Source organism: Haliotis asinina, chromosome 9 (assembly GCF_037392515.1).
Source record: "Haliotis asinina isolate JCU_RB_2024 chromosome 9, JCU_Hal_asi_v2, whole genome shotgun sequence".
In the NCBI taxonomy this organism is placed as follows: domain Eukaryota; kingdom Metazoa; phylum Mollusca; class Gastropoda; order Lepetellida; family Haliotidae; genus Haliotis; species Haliotis asinina.
Genome location: NC_090288.1, coordinates 49,956,361 through 49,974,183, shown reverse-complemented (window position 1 = coordinate 49,974,183; position 17,823 = coordinate 49,956,361). Strand labels below are relative to the sequence as shown.

The 17,823-nt window shown below is 39.9% G+C and overlaps 1 protein-coding gene across 2 annotated transcripts in view; it reads right to left on the bottom strand.

Annotated features, from left to right (window-relative positions):
* The window catches only part of LOC137295618 (uncharacterized), a 60,217-nt gene that overhangs the window by 27,217 nt on the left and 15,177 nt on the right, over window positions 1–17,823 (bottom strand). Inside the window, exon 1 of one of the 2 annotated variants that reach the window (XM_067827062.1) lies at window positions 1,902–2,008. The exons of the other annotated variant lie outside the window; for it this stretch is intronic. The gene's annotated coding sequence lies outside the window, so the exon portion shown is untranslated. Of the gene's footprint in view, window positions 1–1,901; window positions 2,009–17,823 lie in introns of those variants that run through there. 2 annotated transcript variants of the gene reach the window in all.

The following is a 17,823-nucleotide window of genomic DNA, read 5'->3' as shown; positions in this document are numbered from 1 at the left end:
TAGATATGACGCTCCAAACCAGGTTGCAGTAACTAGGAGACTAAGAAATATGAAGGACACATTCTGCAAGATATGACGCTCCAAACCAGGTTGCAGTAACTAGGAGACTAAGAAATATGAGGGACACATTCTGCCAGATATGACGCTCCAAACCAGGTTGCAGTAACTAGGAGACTAAGAAATATGAAGGACATGTTCTGCCAGATATGACGCTCCAAACCAGGTTGCAGTAACTAGGAGACTAAGAAATATGAAGGACACATTCTGCTAGATATGACGCTCCAAACCAGGTTGCAGTAACTAGGAGACTAAGAAATATGAAGGACACATTCTGCTAGATATGACGCTCCAAACCAGGTTGCAGTAACTAGGAGACTAAGGAATATAATGACATATTTGGCGGACGTTCTTCTCAAGATCCTCCCATGTATCCAAAATATAATAACATAAAAAAAGTATTTTATGTTATTGTATGAAAGGGTTGGATGTCCTCTCGGTTCTACATGTTATGTAACACCCCCTGCAGTTAATTCAAGTGTCTCGAAATGTGATGTATACAAGATACATATCGAAACCATTTCGATTTACAACACCAACTCAACCAGTGAAAAGAATACTTAATAATTTGCTGACATAAAATCTGCTCTCGTGTCATTCAGAGGCATTCTGTCCCTATTGACATTCACATCGAGGTAGTAGACCATGGAGAGATATTTACTAAAGCTAGTATGTCCTGTTTTTAATCTACGTTCTACTTAAATATAATAGGTTTAAACCATTATATAGCGGATGCTAATAACGACACTTACATTACTATTAAAATGCTGTAAATAATATTGTATTATTAAGGCTTCAAAACCATGTCATTGTCCTAAGAGTATTATCTATAACATGTATTTCAGAACCATAAAGCTATTACGTGCAAGCTGTGGGGTGATTAACATCACCAAACTCCAGCCCAAGAGAGTCGGCACTCATTGTTCTCATTATTCGAACAAAGGCGACAATGATTTCAAAAATAAGGCAAGGAAACTGTTATTGACTTACATATGTCGGAACATTCACGGGCTGCGTTATGAAACTCAATACTTCAGTGTCGACTGTCAGTGTGGTGGCTTTTTCACACGGTTATCAAGAAATATACTTAAGAGCAGAAGAAACGCATGCGTCGGTTTCGAAAAATATGAAATCTCATAAAAGTATGTTTCAGAAGCATTACAGCTGTATTTGCAAACAAATCGAGTCTGGACTAGACAATCCAGTGATTGTCACAATGGATTACGATGACAGAGTATGTGTTAATGAATCACTATCATACCAGATGTTTGCAAAAAGGTCAGCGTATCCTGGCACCCGTCATTTAAGTCTTGTTCACCTGAAATAATTGGGGAACGTATGGCACGAAAATAAAAACACAGAATTGCATCGGATATCATTTTTGTCGGCCAACCATGATTCGGTGACAACGAAATTTTGTAACAGGTTTAGTTACACTCGGACAGGTAGCAAAGATCGGAAAATAACGGCGCCAATCACCTTGACAGAAAGTCATAGAAGTTTTAACTTATTAATATTTGACCATATACTCACGTGACGGTAAACATGAGGTAGGTCATCTGTCATTGGTGATTAGAAATTACAAAGTTTACTCGGCGTATACCGTCAATGCAGGTATGAATGACTGTATGGAAACGTGTGACCTACAACATACAGGTACATGCCCCGACTGCTTTCTATCATGGCTAATACCTTATCACACGACCCTGAGATAGATGAAGTCGCTTGTAGTCGACTATGAGTAATTTACTCGTGACCGGATTCTGTATAAGCCACCCGTGATTGCCCTGAAGAAGTAGAAGGCGAGTGTAAAATCAGTGAGGTAAAATCAACATGGTTCCTACCTGCTGTACGCCTCTCCTATTCCGTCCGGTAATGACCAGGTGCAACACCTCCGTACATACATCACACCTGCATTAAGCAAAATGACCTTCCTTGTAAACGGGTCAGTCACGTGATACCCGTCACATGCTCATTGTTTTCTCGACAAACATAACTGGATTAAATGTGCAAATAGGTATTATGATTTTGTGGGCATATTGAACTATAGATTATACAGCAGCTTAATGATAATTAGATTCGGGTTATTACCGTTAGCGATGGAACCTACACTAGTCATAAACAAGTTCGTTATCAGGGTAGTTTACTTTACACCTAGACTCGTGGCGCGGGGTTTTGTGGGATTTTAGAGACGCACTCTCACAGACGCTTGTTCCAAATGTGATTTTAATTCAAAGTGCACATTGATTTCCTGTTTCTGCAGTCGTAATATTGTTACATGACTTTCTTCTTAGTTAGTTAGTTAGTTAGTTAGTTAGTTAGTTAGTTAGTTAGTTAGTTAGTTAGTTAGTTAGTTAGTTAGTTAGTTAGTTAATTCATTTGTTAGCGTCTGTACAAATTATGTGCGTTGCAATACAATTTCCACTTCATCAAATATTTGTTTGTTTATTTGTTTAACGCCCCACTCAGCAATATTCCAGCTATATAGCTGCGGTCTGTAAATAATCGAGTGAAGACGAAACGATCCAGTGATTAACAGCATGAGTGTCGATTTACGCAAATGGGAACCGAGGACATGTGTCAACTAAAGTCAGCGCGCCAGACTACCCTTTAGTTGTCTCTTACATGCTATGGGCGTTCATTTCAATTCTACCCCGGATCTTCACGGGTCCCTTCCATGGACCTGCTTGTGAGTGTGTACCATGATATGTATGGCATCAGCCGTGGTGCCTGGTACCTTGATTCAATGTTCCCTTACAATTGCAGTAGAAGACAGCAGGTAAAGTGTTCATCTCTGACGCTGTTCGAATCCAGAATGGAAACGGCTAGACGTGTGAAACTTCGACTCCCTTCACTTTCACCGAACCTTCACTGAGTGGAGGCGTTACTGTATGCTATATAAGTTAGAAGTGAGAACGCCCACTCTTTTCATGTCGGAATGCCAATCTTCATAATTCTTGGCGGTTCTGGCACCAGTGAGTGAGTGAATCTAGTTTTACGCCGACCTCAGCAATATTCCAGCAATATGGCTCTGGTCTGCTATAATCGTACGTGGACGAGACAACCCAACTGATCAACAACATGGGCATCGGTCTGCACAACTAGCATGCGATGACAAGAGTCAACCAAGTCAGGGAGCCTGACCACCCGATCTCGTTGGTCGCTTCTTTCGACAAGATCAATTCTAACCCGGATCTTCACGGGTCTTCCGGAACCAGAGGTCATGGCGTGACGCCATGATGATTTGCAATCTCCCTCTAGCCATCATTCGGGTACATAGTCTATGGACCTATACACATGCCCATGTGGGGTATAAAGTCAGACTTAGTCAACACCACACAGTCTCGCAGGGAACAAAGCTTAAGACAGTCAGACAACTACCAATGCGTTGCCTGCGCTCCAACTTATCCTTGTTTGCCAGTAGGTTTACAGATAACTGTAAATCGGTGTATATCTTCTCTACAGTGAAACGTACACGCCTTAAAATTAATTTATGATGCAGTGTATTTACTCCAGACACTTGAAAGGTTAATGGGAACCTTTGTCGGGTAATTTGAGCGGTTCTTCCAAGTAATTACATCTACTATGAATAATTCATTAGATGACCATGAAATAAATGGCATTTGAACAGATGTAGCTTTATATAAACAAACACGGGTTACAGCAACGGAGCAGTAATGGCTGTGTTGCATGCAAACTGAATTTCCTAAAACACTTAGGGTCGACGCTGTTTTAAGGATATGAACGAAACTTCAATCTTGCATGAGAAATATACATGATGGCAATTGCCGTGTACTAACGTTAAAACCTGTCTATACCTAATTGCATTTTTTAGATATTTCTAACAATGGCAATGGGTTGATTTAGCATGCGGATTCATGTATATCAAAGGTCATAGGTCAACATACATCACATTGTTACTAATGGATCAGTCATCATGCCCTCCACACATGAGAAATTCTGAAAAAAACTTTGTACACTACTGGGATACGTAATTACAATCAGACAGTAACTATATTTTCAAATAACGGCACGTGATGGGCATCCGCCGTTCATATTACACCATTGTTTAGGTAGAAGAAATTCTGCCAAGGTGGACAGTTGCCGGACACAATCCCCGTGTTCGTCACTGTCGAGGTAGAAGGGGTAGACCACATGACATAATTAGATTTGTGGCGCGAAACATTAATCGCTCTGGATCAGTGCCCCTTTAAGTGGCAATTATTTCAGCATCCACCTGCTTGCAATAGCAGTAAAATTCAGTTCTCACCGAATTTAATATTTAACAATGCAAATTGTGTCTGTAGTGTATATTTAATAACATGGAAACATGTTATCAGCAAGTTAGGTTATCCGTGTTCAATTTTGATAGTCGTGCCTGCATAGTTAGGCTGAGTTACTATGGCGAGCAACGGCTCGGAAGGGACAGTTCAGGCCATCCAATATTTTATTAATATAAGTTTAACCATCTTGTGAGAATAACATGTTGCCCAACCCAACCCACACCCTCCCCCACCACCACCGCACACAGAGGGTAATGCAATAACATACTAACATGTTTATGATTGTATATATTAGATTTGTTGCGGGACTGCCTGCCCTTTGAATGAGGTTAATCCGACGCGTAGCAAGCCAGTTTGGTCGTGTATGTTTGATACGTTGCAAAGCTTTTTTTTTATTTAGATAGTATCGAGGGCATGCCAGACTTTTTTAGTAGTTATCATGTGTAAGCCTGGGAATCTTTATTATTATTATTATTGTTGTTGTTGTTGTTGTTATTATTATTATTATGGTAGCTATCCCTGGTATTTCGTATTTCGTACGAGTGGTGACACATTTCTCAAAAGCGCTCAATACGGCTAAATATATTGAAGCGCTCGTAAAATATATGCAGCCATAGAATGGACACCTCCCCTAAACACGATCATGAATTTTCCTTTTTAACACATTTATCCAAGATATCCTTTAGAATAATTACTGATCATGAATTTGTATTCTTTACGAAGTACAAGAAGAGTCCTAACAGTTTAAGGAATCTCTACACGTACAGCAGATATCGTTTAATCTCACACATGCAATATCTCCTGTGGAACCCAGTTTGGGCTGATGAATGAACGTTATCCCATACGAGTTAATATATGAATCTGGATCACATCATTTTTCGAATGCAGCGTAAATGTACACAAGTGATATATTGTGCGAGGAAAATCCGTGTCTAGACAGATGCACCCTTGTCCTCACCGGTTCCAGTTAATACAACTGTCAACCCAAAGATGCCGATTTGGATCCAGTGAATACTACTGTCTACCGAGCTTTCTGTCAAAGTCAGCTCAAGGAGCAGAACCAATTCTCGACAAGTCCTAAAAGTAATCAGAGTCATCTTGACCCATTGTCGTGACCCATCTTCACTGTCAACAGTCTCAAGTCATCGTCAAGAACAAAAGTAAATCTGAACTAGAATTCCCGATTCCCCACATGCGTGCAATGTGTGAAGCCCATTTCTGATGTTCACTACCGTGATATTGCTGGAAAATTGCTAAAAGTGGCGTAAAACTCACTCCCTAACCATAAGCTTGAAACAAAAAATGTTTTATTTGTAAATGAAAATTGTCATCTTAGCTTTAAGGAGGTTGGATACAAAATATCAATATGTCAAGAAATTGCTGAATTTGATATCATTTTGTAGAAAATGTGTTCCGGATCTAATAATATAAATAGCAAGGTATCACGGCATATGTTGACAAAAGCCGTCCCCATATGGCACCGACTGTAAAAATGTTACCTGTCAATAGACGTTCTCTGAAAGGTTTATTGTTTACTTAAACACTCGAATAGCTGGAATATTGCAGAGTGCGGCGTAAAACAAAACAGCAACAAAGAAAACGCCAGAAAACAAAACAACAAAAACAATACACACACACACACACACACACACACACACACACACACAAATAATATAAAATGAAATAAAAATAAATAAAAACAGCAAGTAAATATGGCTCATGTCGTATGAAGTTTGTTGACATTCAAACAAACATAATAAAAAATGCCAACACTTACGCATCCTGTTTACCTTCAACCCATTTCGCCACAGATCCATACTATGACAGCCCTCCATTTACTTCCATTAGCTGATCTGACAAACACAAGAAGGTAATGTGCACGGAAGCATTTCTTTCTCTCAGAGATGAGGCGGTATCAGACTCTACTGTTTCCTGAGGGAACTCAGATAATATGTCTAACAAATGGAAACTATAATGACTTACGAAAGTGAAACATTATGTTCCACGGTATGAAGACTCATTTTACATAAATATAATGTACTATATTAATATTTGCATTAGAGTTGTGGATATAATTACTGAATGCAGTCTAGTGTTCAGATGAACTGCATGTTGTAATAACTATTTTGTTGTAACGAGTGACTTTAGTTTTACGCCGCATTCAGCAGTATTCCAGATATGTGGCGGCAGTCTGTGAATTATCGAGCCTGGACCAGACAATCCACTGATCAACAGCGTTAGTATCGATCTACATAAGTGGGAACCGATGACATGTGCCAACCAAGTCAGCGAGCCTGACCTCCCGATCCCGTTAGTGACAAGCATGGTTTACTGAAGACCAGTTCTAACGTGTCTTATAGTCTGTTTGAAAACACACCGAACGTATGCACATTAAATGAAACACCGAGAACAAGTGAGGTTGGTCCAAGTTAACGCTCATCACGTACCACAAGCGCATTAATTGTTTGACTTTTGCCGCTGCTGCGCTTATACCCTTGTAATACAAACCAATAACAGTGACTTGAATCAGTCAACAACTTTTGTCCTAAATTGAAAAAGAATCTGAGATTTAAATGTTCAGTTGGCAAGGTAAATCTATGAGGATTCGCAATCTTAATTTCACTTGATTTTCACGTTTTCACTGTTTCGCAAACAGACTATGCAAAATTCATGTTTCTAGGTTACAGTTTCCATGCATCTATGTATCTGCATGTGTATCTATGCATCTATCATGTATCTGTATATTTATCTATGCGTCCTCTATCTATCGCCACTGTGTATATATATGCATCATCCATGCAAACTTAATGAAACCATTACACATATGCACGCACGCACGCACATACCTACATGCGTGCATGCATACATGCATGCATACGATCTCGCTTTATACTGTTGCTCTTTTCTGATCCACTTACGTGCTAGTATTCGCAGTGCTCACCTACTGTTCAAACAAAGTAGACTTATGACATTATTAGCGCAGGCCAGATACCTTGCCTTTACCCCTGTGACGGCAGACAAGCACCTGTCACTGATGACTCGCCCATTCTATACAGCTGGCCCTGTATACAGGGCAGTGATTTAGCCCAGTGGTTAAAGCGTTCGTTCGTCGCGAAGGCCCGGGTTCCATTCCACACATGGGTACGAGGGAATGTGTGAAGGCATTTCTGGTGTCTCCCGTCGTGATATTGTTGGAACATTGCTAAAGGCGACGTAAAATCATACTCACCCACTCATTTTTCTGTACCGCAAAGGTTTGAGGATGGATCATTTCAAAACCAGTAGACTGAGACCACGTCGAGAAAAAGATCTCGTTCGTGATAGTCAAAACAAGAAAAAACTAAACGACAGTGATAATTGAACATCATCTCCGCTTTCATAGAAGATGAAAGTTGCTTGCATTCCATATATGAAGTATTTATTGAGCAGATTATCCGGAGGTGATAACAAAGGACAGTTTGACCTGAACTGGTGCTTCTGCGTGTGTAATTATTAACTGTCCGGATCTTAAATGTGTGCATTTATGTTTCTCACAGAATACCCAAATTCAAAGACGTACGCGAGTGAGTGAGTATGATTTTACGTCGCTTCTAGCATTATTCCAGCGATGTCACGTGAAATGGGCTTCACACACGCACCCAAGATCTGAAAGCACGGGTAGCTGCGGGTACAGCAACATGCAGTAAAACCTGGTTTGAAAAGTACATGGTAGACACTTACAAATTAGGAAACAATGTGCAGATCCCATTTCTGGTGTCTCCGACGTGATATTGCTTAAAACGGCGTAAGAGTATACTCACTCACTCACCGACTCACTCACTTTTTGGTTCACTGATCATATCATGCCTTCGCTTGTGGTCATCTCATTTGGGTATCCTTATTTTCCCTTGAGTAACCAAATAAATTTGTCCTCACCTTACTCAAACTCGACTGGGTATTTTGCCATTTTCCATTGAGTTTAATATATCATAAAGTTTAAATGTTTACTGTGACTTAGTGTTTGTTATTTATGTTTGATGTGCCATATGGCAAACGATAAGAAAAACGGCGAGATGTCAGGTTCTTGCCCTGCAATAGAACCTCTCAATATATATCAGTTATTTTATCTATCCGCCGGCATACAGATTTGACATTCTTGTGTGTCCGGATGTAAGATCACATTTATTGAGCATTTACAAATATTGAAGCGTACTTGCAACAGACTTAATAGGAACGAGTTTTCACGTAAATGTTTGCGTGATTTATCCGCACATAAATATTTCGCAGAAAGATTGGCAGCTTATCCGTACTTCTGGTCATCTTCATCACAAACGATATTTGGGGGAACAGACACCCTGTCCACGAAGTGTTCTTAGCAATACGCCATTCTTAATTAAGATTCCGTCGAATTTTGAGTAGTCAGCAGTGCCGATAAGTCGAATCATGTCGCGGTGGTTCTGTGCTAAATCAATCAAATTTTCAGACCGTGTTTAACACACTAGGGGAGTCTAATACGTTCTTTAATTAAGGAATCGGTTTCTATTGGATTACACTACATAAAGCATGTCCCTAGCTCTTGTCCCTAGCTCTTGTCCCTAGCTCTTGTCTCTATCTCCCCCGTAATGAAAAATGAATATAAGTGCTTATCAAATCTTCACTTACCATGGAAAACTGTATCTTAAATTGATATTAAAAACTCTAAGGTATTAACTTAAAACAAAACTACAACGCGCATTATCCATGAATGTTTATTTGTTCACTGCTATCTTTTATTACCGAAGGTCTTTTTGAGTGGTTTGGACACAAAGGATAGGAGGCACATGAACACATGCTCGGGTTGTGTAACATTCCTACAAACTGAAAATGTGTTAATGAAATAACGTTTCATTTTATTGAATGCAAATATAGGTATAATATCCTTGTATATATTTATCCTTTTGAATGCATTTTATTTGATGCATCATTTTAAATTTTGTACAAAAATAAAGAGAGTACTGACATGTATTTAATACAGTAGTTTCCCATTATATCAAACACCCCTTGCGTCCAATTATTCAATCCAATGTTTTGATGATTTCTTTGTAATTAATAGCAGAATTTCTCATCCGTCGAATGCATTTTACTACTCTGAAATCAGAAATTCGACGGATCGATACGCGGCCATTCGTAAGCCCCCGAAAAAGTTAAAACTTTCGATAGGCCGTGATGCTGCGAACACTTTGTCGGTCGGGACCCTGAGGAAAAGATATACAGCTTCAGAGTTTGGGTTTTTTTTTTTAAGAAATACACTATGAGTTCAAGGGTCAAAATCATCGGATCATAGTTTGTTTTTCTGAAATCTAAGCATGCTTATTATTCATGTCGTCAGCGGACATGGTTATTAGACAGGTGCGTGAAGTCAGTTACTTACAACTCGTGATCGAAAACTGGACTGATCAGCACATGATTAACGTTGTTACGGCCCTTGTTCTTTCCTCTCGTCTTGACTTAGACAATGTGTCTTGAGAAAATTGGCAAAATCATGTGCTACTTACCGTGACGACCTGTTGTTGTGTCCCCAAGAGAACCTGTTGTTTTCCTTGTTTATATTGTTTATATTTCCAGGGTGTCAGCCATTATATGGGGGTGGGGTAGCCAAGTGGTTAAAGCGCTCGCTCGTCACTCCGAAGGTCTGGATTAGATTCCCCACACTGTGCATAGTGTAAGGCCTATTTTCGTTGTCCACCGTCGTGATATTGCAGGAATTTTATTTTATTTTATTTTAGTTTAGTTTTATTAATAGTTCCACCATTCCACATTCCACCAAAGAAATACATCATGCTGATCTGAAGGTTAAGTGCTACTAGATTTAATCTATATTTTTTTTCATTATTTTAGTACATCAAACAGCCCTGTCGGATGATCTCTGTAATAATAAACCAGTCGTTTCTTCTTCATCTGATTCCGTATTTGTTCTCCTGATTTTTACAACCATGATGTTAAACCACGTTCAATCTTTTTTAAAACGTGAAGCACGTTAATGACTGTAGTTTCCATGCACGGAATTTCAGAGGCTGTAATATGCGAAATTCGAAAATCTGTCGAAAAAACGAAACAGAGAATACGTCGTAAGAATAGCTCTACTTTACGCCCGCGTGTGTAAGTGTGTGTCTGTACCACTACTTTCCGGACTAACAACCCTTATTGCGCAGTGCCGCGTGCCTATTCAAATCTTTATATCTGTGATTAAATACAACGTTACGTGAAACCATATTTCACATTAATCAGCTAAATGTGGGAGGACAGCTGAAAGTGACACCAGCTGGAACAGTTCACCAGTGAGCAGGATGCCATGTCACAGCTTTACGATCATAAGTGAGATGGATCTGGAATACAATCCCAGGACAGTAAGATCAATATGGTGCCCAGTGTTCGAGAGCGACGTGCGTGCTATGATGTAGGGCTCAAATACTCAGATTAAATGGCATTGATCGTGAGCACCCATCTCTTGCGAGTAAGATGTATGATCTGCAAAGGAGGCATTTAAGACATGAGCTCACTCACTCACTCACTCACTCACCCTAATCATTCACTCATCGAAACACATTTCACTCAATCACTCACCCACACACGTCTTCAAATCACTCACTAGCTTTATTCTTGATGCTGATAAATACATGCATCTGGTGTTCGTTGTACAATACTGAGCGAATCTTATGGATACCAACTTCTTTTATTTCGCGACTGCGACGTTTCAATACAGGATCATATTCCTCTTGACACCCTAAAGGTCAAAGTCAATTACGAACACACTCAGATCATCATTTACTTCCAGTGGTTTCAAACTGCACGCTGACGTCCAAATAACTCGAATCTACTTGATTAGGATAAACTAAATGCTGTTCCCCACTACATATATACGACCCTATCAGCAGATGCGACCCCCAGAATCATCCGAGCTAACTCACCACAGACCGTCACTGGGTTTATGTAAGCAAGTCGATGCCCAGCGTGTTATTACTGAAAAACCGGTGTCCGAGCACATAGTATGGATCGATCAAACGTGCCGGAGATAAATAATTTCAGACCCCCGACCTTTCCAAAAGCAGTACCTTCACCCATAATGCCATTCTGGCACGGTGCCACAACTCTGCAGATATTCCCATCCTCACGGCACACACTGCCCAACACCCGGTATCCTTCAGTTCTTAACCAGTCCAGAAGCCGTTAATTACGTCTTGCAGACGGAACCAAGTTTATCAGACGTCAATACAGTTCACAGTGTCTGCATTACTACTCGGCCTAATGACCTCATCGACTGGAACCGCCGTCAAACAGTTTCCAGACACGAGTCGAGAACTGCCTGAAATTCTAATGGCAACCTTGTTAGATTAAGGACAAAACACGGAAAGATTTCTAACATCAAATTGGAAACGGTTGGAAGCCAGATGAGCAGAATAATCAATTACCATCGCCCTTCGGGGTTCGGTAAAGTCCGTCTAGTTTCGTAAATTGTCGCTGGCTTGTCCGGAAACTACCGATTGGTATATGGCATGATGGTACTGGCCTTGAACAGAACAGAATGATAAATGAGTTCTATTTCTAGCCTTCTTCGTTAATAGAATACGATATAATGGGAGTTTCATCGATAATAAATAAGACATGCTATCACATGTTTGATAGTCAGCAACAATCAAGATGGATGTTTGATATATGATAAGCTACATTCAAGAGCTATGTTTGATGGTCAGCAACAACCAGGATGTACATCTGACAGGCAACCACAATCAACATGTATGTGTGATATATCGTCAGTAACAATCAGCTGCAGGATGTATGTCTGACAGACAGCCACAGTGAGTATGTACGTTTGATATATAGTCAGCAACAATTAAGATGTATATTTGATAGTCAGCTACAAACATGACGTATGTTTGATATATAAGCAGCAACAATCAGGATATATGTTTGATAGTCAACAATGATCAATCTTCATGTTTGATGTTAGCAATATGCTGCTTATTTCGACACAGCAAGGTGTATGCTTGGCATTCGGCACAATGTTAGTGATGCCACATCACTAGTAGCTTGATAGTAACATCTAAGTGATATCAGGTCCTATATGAGCTTGGCAGTAACATACAAGTGATGTCACGTCCCATGTGAGCTTGGTAGTAACATCTTAGTGATGCCACTTTACTATGTGAGCTTGGCAGTTATATTTAAATGATATCACGTTACCATGTAAGCTTGACAGCATTATCTAAGACATGTCACGTCACCATGCGAGATTGATAGTGATATCTCAATGATGTCACGTCACCATGTGCGCATGATTGCAATATCTAAGTGATGTTACGTCACCATGTGAGCTTAGTAGACTAAGTAATATTTAAGTGGTACCAAGTCTCTGTGTGAAGTTGATAGTAACATGCAAGTGATGTCACGTCACCATGTGTGCTTGATAGTGATATGTAAGGATGCCACGTCACGACGTGAGATTGGTAGTAATATTTCAGCGATGTCACGTCGTCATGTGAGCTTGATAGCAATATCTGCGATGTGACGTCACTATGTGAGATATCTACGTCACGTCACGGTACCACGTTATATTGATAGTAATATCTACCCGACGTCACGGCACTACGTGCAATTGATTGTAACATCTATGTGATGTCACGTGAACACGTGAGCTTGATAGTAATATTTAAGTGATGCCATGTCAATGTCGATTCCCAATAGTCAGCAGCAAGTAGAGCTTAAGCAACATGCATGCGCGATAGTCAGCAATATATGTGATTCTTTCTAATCAATGTATGTTCTTGATTTTCAGCAACCATAAATTACTTCAGTTAGTGGATGAGTTTAGATTTACGCCGCACTTAGCAACATTACAACACTAGGCTGTAAATAATCGAGTCTGGACCAGACTTAGAGAATAACCAATGAGGTACGAGTGATTACGGGAAATATTCCTGGGTTGAAATAATTTTCGCAGTGCAGATCCTTGGCGAGCCTTTCACGAAATAATAAAAAAAATTCCTGGAGACCACAGCTGATTCGTATTCATAAGCGAATTAAACATAACGTCTTCAGCGGTAATAACATAACTACGCTGCGCCAAATAGTACTTCGTAAAATCACTTTAAAATGCAACAAACTATCTTTTATGGAAAAAAAAATTATTCACTTTTGTTAATGTGATCCTTCATATGCAACAAAACATTATTATTATTCAACTTAGTAACAACTAAAACGTCATTTGATCAAGTTAGTGCGCCGGAACAGCCTTCATTCACGACGGACGTGTGTCTAGTGACGGTGTAGTGTTGCAGCACACTTTGTCAAAAACCTGTTAGGTTTTTTTTGGAAAGTCAAGGCTTAAAATGTTGGGAAATCTGAGAGACAATCACCCCAGGAATACATCTAGAAAAGCCTATCTGTCAAGAAACTCAACAAGAAGATTAAACAAAATTTCGGTCTGTGGAAGACATTCATCTCATTCCAAGAAGGATAACTCTAGTCGGAATCTGAGTCAATGGGAAAATACGCCTCTATCGAACAGGATGTCGACTGACAGAGGAGTCATTCGAGATGTTGAAGTACATCACCATAAATTGGACTTGAGAATATTGTATCTACAGAATGAAGATTTACGGCTTGCGACAAAGATGATGACGTCATGGTGGCGGTCTGAGGCAGAGGATGATTGGGCCGAGTGATGGAAGTACGAGGGTTTGACAACAATTTATTGATGGTCTGATGTTTCATATCAGCTGAAGAATAACTGTTTATTGATTGAACATTTTTGTACCCGCAGATGATTTGATAAGGTACACCATTGTCAGAGAGGGTCTGGATGAGACGTTTTCAGGATCGGGGTTATCCTAATGTCGGCCATGTTGGTTTACAAACAATATGCAAACGTTTTCTTTTTTCTGTAAGGTTATTTATTTTGAAAAGACCACTAGTTATAACACATTTTTTATTGCAAAATAATGTCCAATAAAAAGTGTTTTCATGTTCTTTAACCTTAATATTTTCTCTTAGAAATCTCGGTATGTGTGAGTACAGCACGTTCCAGTTCTAATGACACGGGGAAAAAGTAGTCAATGAACTTGATTCATGAAAAGTAGTTCCGTCAACCAATGATATCATGAAAAGTAGTGCCGTCAACCAAAGATATTCCTTTTCTGCTTAGATGACCAATCAGCATCGAGAATCACTACATTGAACACTGTGCAAATATACAAAACATATTACATGGGATCTCCTCGTCCATATGGGTAATAAAATCCAGTGATCAACAGCATGAACATCGGTCTACGCGTGTGGGATACGATGACATGTGTCAACCAAGTCAGCGAGTCTGACCACCGTTCTTGCGCCAAGCATGGGTTGCTGAAGATCAGTTCTAAACAGGATCTTCACGCGTCACACGCATCAGCATGTACGGCAATCAGAAGTATTTCTTCAATGTCACATCAGCTCCTCTGTTTCATCGTAATACTTAACCGATGTCAAATCTTAATGTCAAATCCTTAACAGTCAGCAATATTATACATACGCATGTCTGTCTGCAATATTGCAGCTACGTGTATTGTCACGACAATTGACATATGTGTACTTGTAAGTCCACAGCATTGCATGAAGCTAGTGGTGGTGTCTGCAGTTTATATAGTGTGGCATCAAGCGGGACAACACCGGACAAGGCGAGACCACGACTGCTTTACGCATGCGTAAAGTGGATGTGACAATACATGCCTATGCTGGAACTAAGCGCGTCGTGCTTATCTTGCCTTACACTAGACGTAAACAATGTGCCAACAATACCTAGACGTAAAGAAGTCGTGTGATAGCGTTCCATTGCGTGACAATGAGCACCATTTTCGGTCACGCCTTGCGTGCCGAGTGCGTAACCTTTGCGTAAACAGGACGCGAACAGTGCGTAAACTAGACTTCGCGCTTTCATGCGTATCATCTAAATTACTCTCATTGTCACGACGAATTCCGTGGCAATGCGAGGACTAAATTCATGCAAGAGTCAGAGTGGCTTCATTAGAATACGTAGAAGTTTTTGTAAAAGTTTTCAGTTGCATTCGCTTTACCATCTGTTTCTTTTACGAATTCTCAGTGTAAAACACTTTAGAAGGATGAATGACACAGTAAAGTTAACGTGATATAGTTTTCTCATTAAACTGGCGACATAGCAACTTGAAACGGTCGTTCTTTCGTTTTACATGAGACACTTTTCTAGAAATAACTCATTTTATGTCACACATATATAGGATTATGACAGTTCAATATCATGTGACACTAGCTGTAATTGCAAACTTTAATGCAACTGATAAATATCTCTTTGAAACATCCAGGTTGTAGACATCAGCCTCTTAAAGTTTGCACATTTCAAATCGCATTGTAATATACACGTTCAAGATCACATTTATCGACCAGAGACAAATACTACATGTGAAATCGTATTAACAGACACACGTCGTCCAATAACACAAAACTAAATGTTTTTATGAAATTTGTTTGACAGTCATCAAGAAACGTCATCGTTTATTGATTCAAAGAGCTATGACTATAACGAACTGAAAGGAACAGCGAATGTTAGTTCTTTATAATCGAAGTTGGTGGTACGTCAATTGACTAAATCTATAGCAAGTTGCCGTGACCGCAACATTTCATTTTAAGCCTGTTATGTATGTCACTGTTTTAGTTTTCATAGATAAACTGTTTGTTGCGTTACGACACATTAAATAACATCCGTGAATATTCGTCTCTGTCCGTGACCTATAGAAGACGCCATCCGGCTTGCTGGAATGACACGAGTAGTTACGAATGTCACGGAAAGAGACGAATAGTTACGACTGATTAAATAATCGAGTCTAGACCAGACAATGCAGTGATCAACAGCATTACCATCGATCCACAGAACTGAGATCCGAGGAGACGCGTAGAGACAGAACACCTAATCCTACTAGTCGCCTTTTACAAATGGTGAAAACCAATTCTAAGACGAATCTTCACAAGTCAAAGAAACCATGTTGACAGGTTGGAGATCTGGGAAATATACACAGTATCAATAAAGTTACAAAATGTTGCTGCTCGTAAGCTGATTTCATGTTTTTTAAATCTATATTTAGCTCACATTCTGACTTGGCTGACACATATCATCGTATCCTGCTTGCGTTAATCACTGCGCATGAGGTCATGCACGGGATTGTTTGGTCCAGACGCAATTATTTACAGATAGCTGTCATATCTCTTAAATATTTCTGGGTGCACCTTTACATAACATACAACCAAGTCGGTATAGAAGTGGAGTAATCTCGACACAAACCCAATTCAACTTTAGAGTATTTCTTGACAAAGCTGTATTTTCATAACGGCTCAACCACGAGTGAGCATATCGACTTTGTCAGGTCAATTACAACGCTGTCACGAAATATCTACTCAAGGCTGGACAGGATGACATAACGTCCGATGCCATGACCCTCTTTAACACCTACAGCGTTGCACGATTACCCAAAGGCACAACCAAACACGAATTCAATTAAAATTCATTGGCTCACTGACTCATAATCCTGCCGCTCCTAAAACTCTGAACATAAACGTTCGACAAACGCCAATTGAAATCCTGTTCCAGATGCTAAATTAACAATGACGCTTGGAAATAAAATCGCCCATCCTGTGTGGTTTTGTGGTTAGAAGACGCCATAGATTCAATCATTTATACAATTATCAGCGCCATCACGAAAGGAAGGTTTGTCTCCTTTCTATCTTCAAGGACGTCACGCATTCCGCCTTGCCCATTTGTGACCTGTGAGGAAAACATCAGTCTGCAACGCAAGGCCCTGATTGGTATTGTTAAATGTTAATGTTTGACGCTACCGGCTAGGAAACTCATTTCCTGGAATGCATAACCAACCAACAAAGGAATGTCTTGGAGTCTCAAAACTTTACATTCGGTTTTTTTAACCCATGAAAGTATTTTACATTTTGGACATATCTTATAACTCCCGTCAAGAACATCTCGGCCTAACAGCGTCTTAGAACTAGATAACGGTAACATTCGATCGTGAATTTGCCAGTCTGCCATCAAGCTTTTCAATAGCCAGTAATGAAATGTCAGTTTCAGCCGACATGCTCACACTATATTCCACGTCTCAAACGAGGAGATATGTAGTTTGACTTCTTTGCGCGGATCACAATAAGTCAGTTGTCAGAGGCGTCGCAATTTACAAATTGCGTCCCTTGTGAGTATCAGGATTCGCTGATCGTGAATTCTGGTGTCATATTTCTGTTTGTCAGCAGCATACCCATGTTTGTAGGTTTCACAAAATGAACATATTGTTTTAATTTTAGCCGCAAGCTCACACGATTTTTTCACTTCACGCACATGCGTCGAAGTGGCGGATACATATTTCAGTCTTGAGGTATCGATACAAATGCCAAGATTTCACTTCAACAGTCGTTGCTCACTTACTCTTTCGTCACAAAACTGACAACCATCTCAAAG